Source organism: Mizuhopecten yessoensis, unplaced genomic scaffold (assembly GCF_002113885.1).
Source record: "Mizuhopecten yessoensis strain PY_sf001 unplaced genomic scaffold, ASM211388v2 scaffold8989, whole genome shotgun sequence".
Classification (NCBI taxonomy): Eukaryota; Metazoa; Mollusca; class Bivalvia; order Pectinida; family Pectinidae; genus Mizuhopecten; species Mizuhopecten yessoensis.
The window spans coordinates 288,409-299,281 of NW_018407823.1; the positions used below are offsets into that span (position 1 = coordinate 288,409).

The 10,873-nt window shown below is 36.3% G+C and overlaps 1 protein-coding gene across 5 annotated transcripts in view; it reads left to right on the plus strand.

Moving 5' to 3' along the window:
- The first annotated feature begins 6,917 nt into the window (after positions 1-6,917).
- LOC110456969 overlaps positions 6,918-10,873 on the plus strand; it is an 84,041-nt gene continuing 80,085 nt past the window's right edge. For 3 of the 5 annotated variants that reach the window (XM_021508038.1, XM_021508041.1, XM_021508042.1), the window contains exon 1: positions 6,918-6,964. The gene's annotated coding sequence lies outside the window, so the exon portion shown is untranslated. The other 2 variants (XM_021508039.1, XM_021508040.1) reach the window with 2 other exon arrangements.

Sequence of the window (10,873 nt, forward strand, 5' to 3'; positions counted from 1 at the left end):
TAATTTTCCCTTTGGGGCCCCGCCCTGGCCCCAGGGGTTGGGGTAGGAATCCCAATTTTACAATTTTGAAGCCTCATCTACCAAGGATGATTCTGACCAAGTTTGAAAAAAATCCATCCACTGGTTCTTGAGAAGAAGTTGAAAATGTAAAAGTTTACGCACGACGCACGACGGACGACGACGGACGAAAAGCGATTGGAATAGGTCACTTGAGCAAAGCTCAGGTGACCTAATAATGAAGATGAAATAACCAAATTACATATCGTAAAAACCCATGTAATTTGCGCACTTTTTTTCAGAAATTTAATACCCAAAGTGGGGGGTACGCAAAATACATAGGTATAAGCAATTTCAAGTTTTTTTCATGAAAAGGTATTTGTTAAATTTACAAGTATTCCGAGTTAAACATTGTGTGGGGTTAGACTGAAATTAGAATCCTGGAATTCAGATTGTTACACTATTGCTCTTACAGATTGAGCTAGCTGATCATCTTATGTCGGGGGGGGCGGCGTCCGTCTGTTGTCCTGATGGAGCCGACAAAGTTTGTGCGGGAAATATTTTTAGTGCAATATAATATTTAATGAGAGTATTTTTCTATGACTGCTTAAATATTCAGGTGAGCGTTACAGGCCCTCTGGGCCTCTTGTCTTGGCCTTACTGTGGAACAGTTTTACCTTGGCCTAACTGGTACAGTTTTATATTGGCCTAACTGTGATACAGTTTTATCTTGGCCTAACTATGTTACAGTTTTATCTTAGCCTAACTGTGGTACAGGTTTATCTTGGCCTGACTGTGGTACAGTTTTATCTTGGCCTAACTGATGTACAGTTTTATCTTGGCCTAACTGATGTACAGTTTTATATTGGCCTTACTGTGGTACAGTTTTATCTTGGCCTAACTATGGTACAGTTTTATCATAGCCTAACTGTGGTACAGTTTTATCTTAGCCTAACTGTGGTACAGTTTTATCTTGGCCTAACTGATGTACAGTTTTATCTTGGCCTGACTGTGGTACAGTTTTATCTTGGCCTGACTGTGGTACAGTTTTTTGGCCTGACTGTGGTACAGTTTTATCTTGGCCTAACTATGGTACAGTTTTATCTTAGCCTAACTGTGGTACAGTTTTATCTTAGCCTAACTGTGGTACAGTTTTATCTTGGCCTAACTGATGTACAGTTTTATATTGGCCTTACTGTGGTACAGTTTTATCTTGGCCTAACTATGGTACAGTTTTATCTTAGCCTAACTGTGGTACAGTTTTATCTTAGCCTAACTGTGGTACAGTTTTATCTTGGCCTAACTGATGTACAGTTTTATTTTGGCCTGACTGTGGTACAGTTTTATCTTGGCCTAACTATGGTACAGTTTTATCTTAGCCTAACTGTGGTACAGTTTTATCTTAGCCTAACTGTGGTACAGTTTTATCTTGGCCTAACTGATGTACAGTTTTATCTTGGCCTGACTGTGGTACAGTTTTATCTTAGCCTAACTGTGGTACAGTTTTATCTTGGCCTGACTGTGGTACAGTTTTATCTTAGCCTAACTGATGTACAGTTTTATCTTGGCCTGACTGTGGTACAGTTTTATCTTGGCCTGACTGTGGTACAGTTTTATCTTGGCCTGACTGTGGTAGTTTTATCTTGGTCTTAATGTGGTACAGTTTTATCTTGGCCTAACTGTGGTACAGGTTTATATTGGCCTAACTGTGGTACAGTTTTATGTTGGCCTAACTGTGGTACATGTTTATGTTGGCCTAACTGTGGTACATATTTATCTTGGCCTAACTGTGGTACAGTTTTATCTTGACCTTACTGTGGTACAGTTTTATCTTGGCCTAACTGTGGTTCATATTTATCTTGGCCTAACTGTGGTACAGGTTTATATTGGCCTAACTGTGGTACAGTTTTATCTTGGCCTAACTGTGGTACATATTTATCTTGGCCTTACTGTGGTACAGTTTTATCTTGGCTTAACTGTGGTACAGGTTTATCTTGGCCTAACTGTGGTAGTTTTATCCGAATCGAAATCAAGGGGAAGATACTGAATATAAGAAAAACCAGAGTGTATATAGAAGGGCAGGGATCTGGGATATTAACCCTACTGTGTTTTATTGCAACAATATAAAGTAAAACACAGTTATAACGAATCCCAAGGGACCTACTGAATCAGTTCGTTATAAAGATAGTCTGTATTATGTGTATAAAAAAAATGATTGTTATTTTCTTAAAACATTGCTGTATGATTATTCATGTATACAAACAACTAAACATTAAATTAACGGGGATATAAATTATATTTTATCTTCACAAACATGTGTGTTACGCAATACTCACAGTCGGGTGATGTTCATATGAAAAAGACTGTTATGACTTTCTGGTGATATATTTCACGTTAGGCTGCACTGCATGACCACAGTCTCCAATGTATGCAAAGCATCAAATACATCAGACAGTTATTTTTGAGCCTCTAGAAGGCAAAGTATCCTGTTTAGAGGATCCTGCATGAGTGTCCATGTCATATTGCATTTATTAAACAATTAGGTCAGTAACTTGATATGACACGAGCCTTTCAATATGACATGGACACGAATGTAAGATTCTATTTATCACATTACATTCACAATTCAAACACAATAATGGGTTATCAGCTGACTCTATATAGGTCTCAACCATAGTTCATTTTGTCATTCCGCACAGTAATTCAAGATTCCTTTTTTAATTATGAACAGTTTTAAATCATGGAAATAATAATGACAAAATAAACATTTCAAATTAACTGAAATTTAATGCATCAGTAATCATAGGATATGCTAAAACTTGTGGGATCTGTTCAAAATGACAGTGGGCTACATTTTTTATCTCAATAATAGTCGAGAAAAATACCAGACCACAATGAATATCGTAAGATCTGACAAAACCTCAACAACCGTATAAAAACATCCCAGATAGACTGGTGTACCAGTCTCCATTGGAACCTTTTTGCCTGCAATTGACCATAGCTTTGATAAAGAACCAGTATGAGAAAAAAAATTGATGAAATATACAAAAAAAAAATCGACGACGTAGTATTCTGAGGAGCGAAAATGCAATGGGGCCATATGTATTTGAACCTTGAACCCTCCCAGTAACCCTTTCACCACTATGGACCATAATGGACTCATCCATATCAATGCATTGTAGAGTCTACTAATGTTACATAGGGGTGAAAGGGTTAAGGGACTGTTGCTCTAACCAACTGAGCTACCTGGTCAACGGTCATTCGCTGGGGCAATCGTGCTAAACATATTTTAAACGAAATGAAGGGGAGGCAACTGTATACAAAAAACTACAGTGGAATTTTGAATGTTTTGCCTGCAATGGCATAGGGACGTCATCACCAGTAGTCTAGTGGTTAACCGTGAAGCTGTAAGTTTTATAATCGAGAGGTCCAACAATAAATACCTTATGGCAGCAGATTTAAAAAATGCCAGCAAATTGAAACTTTTCTTCCTTGGAGATACAAAATGGAGAGTGCTGGGTCTCTCTACCATAATTAGACACTGAAATTCACCTACTCTGTAGGACATTATGCCAAAGAATTTTTCTGCAGAGTAAATTGCAGCCTCACTTATAGATAACCCTGGGTAAGTAGGTGGTAGTGTATTCATCAGCAGGATGCATCTATTCATGCTACTCCCATAACATGAGAGGCCGCTGGTCGGCCTTTTTTTTTATCGGATATGATTTTGCCGACTGCGACCTCTCATTTCCGAAGCACTTATTCTTTGATGCAGTTTCCGGGCGAAATCCGGGCGGAACAAAATCGGCTTGAAAAACTCACTTAAGTGGTTAACAGTTCATGACAATGATGTCTACTCACGGTTTATATAATATGGATCTCATATGTATGTCACAGACACAAATATATAGTATATTACGGAATAGAACACTCAAAATACATGTCCATGTCGTTGTAGCACATCTCTGACCTACATTTAAAACATGGCTTCCGTGACTAATACAAAATANCATTATTTATGTCTTTGACACGAAATTGTTCTCATATAATCATGGATTTATGGAAAGGAATATTTATTGGACCCTTTTGATCATTTAAATGTATGTTAACACGATATACTCTTTCTTAATCCGAACTTTGAAAATGTGATCGTCAGCATCGGGAAAATCAGCTATGGGCAGTTAGAGGTTACGCGGCGCCTGTCAAAAGTTTTTCGCCGTGTAAAACCTCTAACATTGTTGGAGTACTATTCATGCATATTATTATATCACATCTTTATAACAGTGTGTCTGATTGGATGATATTGATCCCATGACAGGGAAATAAAACATCATGTCGCCCTCATATATTTTAGTTTCCATAGTCAATATTTCCCTTTATTTGGAGCCTCTCTAGAAAAATTGGCAAGAGCCACCACAACAGCAAACAATGGTGAGTTGTCCTGATTATTTTCAATATGTGTGTTATTGTTCCATTTCGGCATACCAAATTACGTATAGCCCTTGTGGTAGGGTCACATGACTTTTTGTTTCTATGAGATTTATCATGTTTCAGAAGGGCTTCATCCTCATGAAACATGATTAATTGAGGAGATACAAAAACTGTGATTTCCTACCGCAAATCAATAAATGTATAAAATCCTCATACTTATTGGAGTTGTGACTTCTACCGTGACATATAATAATAAATATATACTCCAAGCATGGGAGGCTGCTACTTAGAAAAGGTATGTTATAATCAGGTAATTAATTTCATCACATTTGTTTGGTTTTGGCCAATGTTGTCGTAATTAAGCGATTTACCAGAGATTATTATATGCTTGTAAAAATTTCTTGCAATCACATTGGTTGGATCCTATACACATGACCAGTCCTCAAAAACTCATGTAGACTGGTTATTTAGAAATTGATATTCACCGAATATAGCATTTTATGGAAATTCACCGGAACCTGTTGTAGCACATGCACAGTTAGAACGGAACGCGATCTGTCAGACGACAATACAGAATGGCTGCTTGCAAACGCTTCGCCTCCATAACATTACCAAAAACTACTCGAAGGTAAAGATAACTTAAAAAAGGCCACCATACACGCAGTGCATGTCCTCCATGCTTATCTTAACCCTTTCACCCCTAGGTAACTTTAGTAAACTCTTCCATACATTTATCTGGACGAGTCCATTGTGGTTCACAGTGGTAAAAGGGTTAAGGGAAAGAACCTTAACAATGTCCTCGAAAGCTACGATGCCGAACTGTTGGATTCAACCCTGGCTATACATTTTACACGAAGGCTCTTTCCAGTATATGTTAGCATTGCAAGATGTTATTATTGAAGCATATAATAAACCAGTTATGGGCTTTTGTGCTGGTAAATATGATGTGATAATTGAATCTGAAAAGAGATATTGACCAAGGCGAAGCCTGTCATATTCACCAGCACAAAAGTCCAGAATTGTATATTATTGGATAGAAGTGTGTCCATAATTGTATATTATTTGATAGATTTAGTGTGTCCAGAATTGTATATTATTGGATAGAAGTGTGTCCAGAATTGTATATTATTTGATAGATTTAGTGTGTCCAGAATTGTATATTATTTGATAGATTTAGTGTGTCCATAATTGTATATTATTCGATAGATTTAGTGTGTCCAGAATTGTATATTATTTGATAGATTTAGTGTGTCCAGAGTTGTATATTATTTGATAGATTTAGTGTGTCCAGAGCTGTATATTATTTGATAGATTTAGTGTGTCCAGAATTGACTCAACCTCAACAACCATGAAGGAAAAAACAAAAAACCGTTTGTACTGAAAACAAGAATAGATTTAGGAAACTGAGCCAGTAAAACAGAAAAAAAAGTTGATCTTTCTTCCTGGATTTGATGGTCCACATGTGGTGCAGGAAATAGATTTCTTTTCAAGACACTGAGTTATATCCACCTTTTTGTGTGCGTGTGGTTCTTGATGTCTTTTATTTAATTAGACAACTATCTCCAGGTGGTTGCTGATCAAATCACCCTTCATCTTTCTTTAACAGTTCCTGTAATCATTATTTCTCAAGTAAGTAATGTATTCTTTATTCTGGATTTGATCAGAAAAACAAGATGGCCACCAGGCAGCAATTTTTTACTTTGACCGTTAAAATGTAATTGCTTTTCTAAAGCAGAATCTGACAGATATGCGAGTGAATACGTTTGTTTTATTAATTGGAAGTTACATGTGCATGTTTCTTTTTGCATTTTACCAGAAAAAAACAAGATGGCCACTATAGGCAGCCATCTTCAATTTTAATAGTTCAAGTTTTTTATCCATATTTCAGAAAACTATGATACAAACTTTACTCAAATCTTATATGAAGGTTTCTCTTGGTCCATAGGTATGCATATTTTACTCAGAGTTTCATCAGGAAAACAAAATGGCCACCAGTCAGCCATTTTGGATTTTGAATGTGAGTGAGTTCAAGTTTGATATCACTATTTCTCAAGAAGTACATGACAGATCTTTCTCAAATTCCATTTGTAGACTTCCTTTGGTCTGTAATAATGTAAGTTGTTGGTCAGTTGTATGCTATGCATGGCCATTTGATTTCTTTGTCTGGATTCAGGAAAGGTTACTGTAAGAAAAGTAAATGTGTCCTAGGATTTTATCTCAGTTTCAACATGGGCATTAATGTGCATGAATACAATACCGGAACAGGCTCAAGGTAAAGTACCAAACTTATTCTGACACTGATTTCACAGGTGTTAATTAAAGAAAGCACCTACGTAAATAATACTGAGATATATAAGCCTGACTCTTGATGCCTTTCAAAAAGTAACATAGTCCAAAATCAGTCAGGGCCCGTCTTTCATGAACTGTTTCAGGATTTACTGAACGGGCCCCGTTAACCTTTTCCTAAGTTGTCATATCCGGGAACTTGAGGTCAGAGGTCACTAATCAAGATGGCGGCACGTTTATGAATCGAGAGGTGGGTCAGTGGTGAGAAATCGATTCTATCAATGTTTATCGACTTATATAGGATTACATATCATTTGTCATTCGCTATAATTATTAATTGAACTGTCTTAGCTTTTAAATCATGAATTTATCCTTGAATTTTGAGGACGCGTTAACTAAATCGGGTGCGTCACCGGTAGCTGTTATGTTGTCTGACGGGTACGGGGTGTATTGGTGACCCCTTTCACAAGATAAGCCGATGACCCGATGCTTAAGTGAATGCCTTTGAAAGGGACAATCCAATTCAGCTAGGTACTACTTAGTTTTATCGCAGTTGGCATTAGTTTGACTTCTATACTGTTAAAATGACTTGTATTTGCTCAAAAATCGGCTGACAGAACAATGAAAAATCATCGAAACCTGAGCTTCTGTGTCAAACCGGAAGTACATATGTCAACTTATTTTGGTCGTGTTTATAAACCCCAGGATTATGCTTTATTTGTGCGTGCTTCGGTGTTGATTCATCGCTGGATAGGTAATTATGTGTTGTTTAAAAACAATATTACACAAATTAACACCGATATTACTTTCAATCAAACAGGGCTGTTTTCTACATACACCCCGAGAATGTCTTCATATTGATATTGTGTTTTGCACTTTGTGCCATATGTGAGGAAAATGTCAATACGAAAAAATATATTTGGGTCAGGCTAGCAATTGGGTAAATGTTTGCAATTATTCCATCTGGTGTCAGTTATGTTATTCCACTAACCTTTTTAATATGGTCCCTGTTTTAGTTTCTGTAGAAACAGCGGGATATCTTCTAATGACTAACATGCTCTATTAGGTATAACTGTAATTAATCAGTCCCTCTGTTTCTTCAGAAACAGTTTCTGTTCTGATTTGGCAATTTTTGAACCAAATTGATTTTTTAAGACGATTCATACCAGTGCTGACATCAACAATATAAATGCGTGTCTGACTATATTAATTACTAGGGATAACGGGCGTTGTCGCAATACTGGCTTACATTGTATATATAACAGTCTTTTGTGTTTATGATATGTCTAATGTCTGTATCCCTTCAGTTTAAAGCTGTATCCGTTGCTGACAAAGCTGTTTCTAAGGTCAATTTAAAATGTCTGTTTAGAGTTACCTCATACCTACTTTCTTATTTTGGGGTATAGGTAGACCCAGAACAGATATATCAGTAATTTTATTTGGCCTGACCATGACAGCAGTTTGAATTTGTATAGAGTTTTGGGCTTTAGATTATATTTATTACATATATAAGACATTCCGTCCGTGTCTATCTACCTATATGTTATACTCCACAGAAACCAAAATGGTTTTAATGCGGAGGGTGTCTTAATTACATTTTATTTTGGTATTCACACTAGTGAGGGTAAGTTTTAAAAAAAATGTGATGTTTTGACTATTTTCGAGTGAACCATTGAATCAACATATAGCAATCATTAAATAGAAAATTGGTCATATCAATTGATGATGAAAGTCTGATGAATTCCAGAAATCACTTGACACTTGAAGATGGTGTTTTTGAAGTAACATACTTGACCTAGATGCCAATATTTCTGACAGTTCTAAAAAAAAATGGGGGGAAATTCTTAGATCATGAAACTACAGTCTTATTACATATACTTTACCAAGCATTACCATAATACATTATTGCTGTCATTGATCATGATGTAATGGCCAGAAGCTAAATGACCAGTGGTCATCACATATATGTGCAGTGGTCAAGGAAACCTCCTAAGGGTTGTAGTCGACCCTAACACTGATCTTATCATTGATGTTGGATAATCATGTTTTCACCTGTGTGCCATCTTCTGACAAGCCGGTCTCGTACATTTGTTTGTGACCTGGTAGACACTTTTAAATATATGACTGTATGCATCATACTTGCCAACTTTTGGAGATTTCCGTGGGGGTGATTCTGCCCTCTCAAATTTAAATCCTAGATAAAATATACGTATATATACCCACTAGAGCCAAAATAACCCTTTGAAATGACATATTTTGAGTTGTTCTTTCAAATGAAATCATTAGATCTTAAAATGTAGGAATAGTTTAGTAAATTCACTGGTTGAAGATGCAATAACTAAGGCTCCAAAACTGGGAGTCTCCCTCCTAAATATTCACACAAAATTAACAAAACGGGACAGAACTTGTTTGAACACTCTGATGACACAAACGATACACGAGCAACATTATATATAATAAACAATTGACGGCAAGTTAGCCTGGAGACTGAAATGGTTGCACAACACGTTTTAGAAAGATTCAAAAGTTTTTAAACAATTTTCTATTACCAGGTATTTGTACAAATTAATTGACAGTATTTAATAGTATTTGGAAACTGGAAATAATATCTATAAAAAAGGGTAAGTCAGAGACCATGATAGTTCCCTACTGCTGTCTAGTGCACCTGGATTTTTAAACAAGAAACAAAGACCCTTGTATACGTACTAAGCAATGATGTACTAGCTATATAGATAATTGTTTGATTAACTTACAGCCTCATTCTATTTATAGGACAATTCTAATTGGAAGTGAAATGTTTTATACAATAAGATGCTGCAGGAATGAGGTTGAAAATACAAAATTTATATTTCAATCATTGTAAACAATTGGGTAAGTAAATGAACATGTTTGTAAAATTAAAGGTGGCCCTGCAGGACTGCACATATAGCAGTTAGTCTGTCTTCATTTTAAAGTGAAATTCTGTCATATTTTAAAGTGAAATTCTGTCCTATTTTAAAGTTTATTGAGATTTATTTTGAAAAAATATTGTGGATGTCAAAGTTTTTCATAACGCTATTATATTATTATCTACCAGCTTGGATATGTTTGGTATAAGGATACACCTATAACGTACATTATTTATATAAGGAATTGAGGAATGTGTAACATGATATATATAGTACAAGGTTGGGGTAGGTATTTTTAAAATGCATGCATGCATATGACGTCAACAGACAAACACCAATCACCTGCAGCCTCTGACTAGCTATATTTTATTTTATAGGTAGGAGTTTGGGTTGGTGGGGCTCTTTATATTAAATTATTACGACTGATATGCATGTGTTATCATATTAGGATAGATACATGTTATCATAAATAAGGATAGCCTTGTCAAAGTACATCAGCTTATGACATAACATGCCTGGTGTCCGTTTCAGTATTTTGTAAGTGATAACACAGTGATCTGGGCCACTAGGTGTCAGTTCAGGTTGTTTATTTACCTGTCATTGGAATGACCTATAATATATATATATAGGTAAATACTGTTTCCTCCGGATCCATATCTATAAGAATATGTGTTGTTTGCTCAGCATTACCCATCATATTCAACAAGTCTTCTTATTATCTCTCCATCATCACCTGTGTTATTTACCTATGCTGTCCCTAAGCATCACTTGTGTTATTACCTGTGCTGTCCCTATAGCATCACTTGTGTTATTTACCTCTGTTGTCCCCTAGCATCACTTGTGTTATTTACCTGTGCTGTCCCTAGGATCACCTGTAATTTATTTACCTGTGTTGTCCCTAGCATGTTACCTGTGTGTTACCTATATAAACACCTGTGTTATTTACCTGTGTGTGTGACCTATAGATACACCTGTGTTATTACCTGTGTGTGTGACCTATAGCCACACCTGTGCTTATTACCTGTGTGTGTGACCTATAGACACACCTTTGTTATTTACCTGTGTGTGTGACCTATGGACACACCTATGTGTGTGACGTATATACACCTGTGTTATTTACCTGTGTGTGTGATCTGATATAGACACACCTGTGCTATTTACCACATGTGTGTGACCTATAGACACACCTGTGTTATAACCTGTGTGTGTGATCTAATATAGACACACCTGTGCTATTTACCACATGTGTGTGACCTATAGACACACCTGTG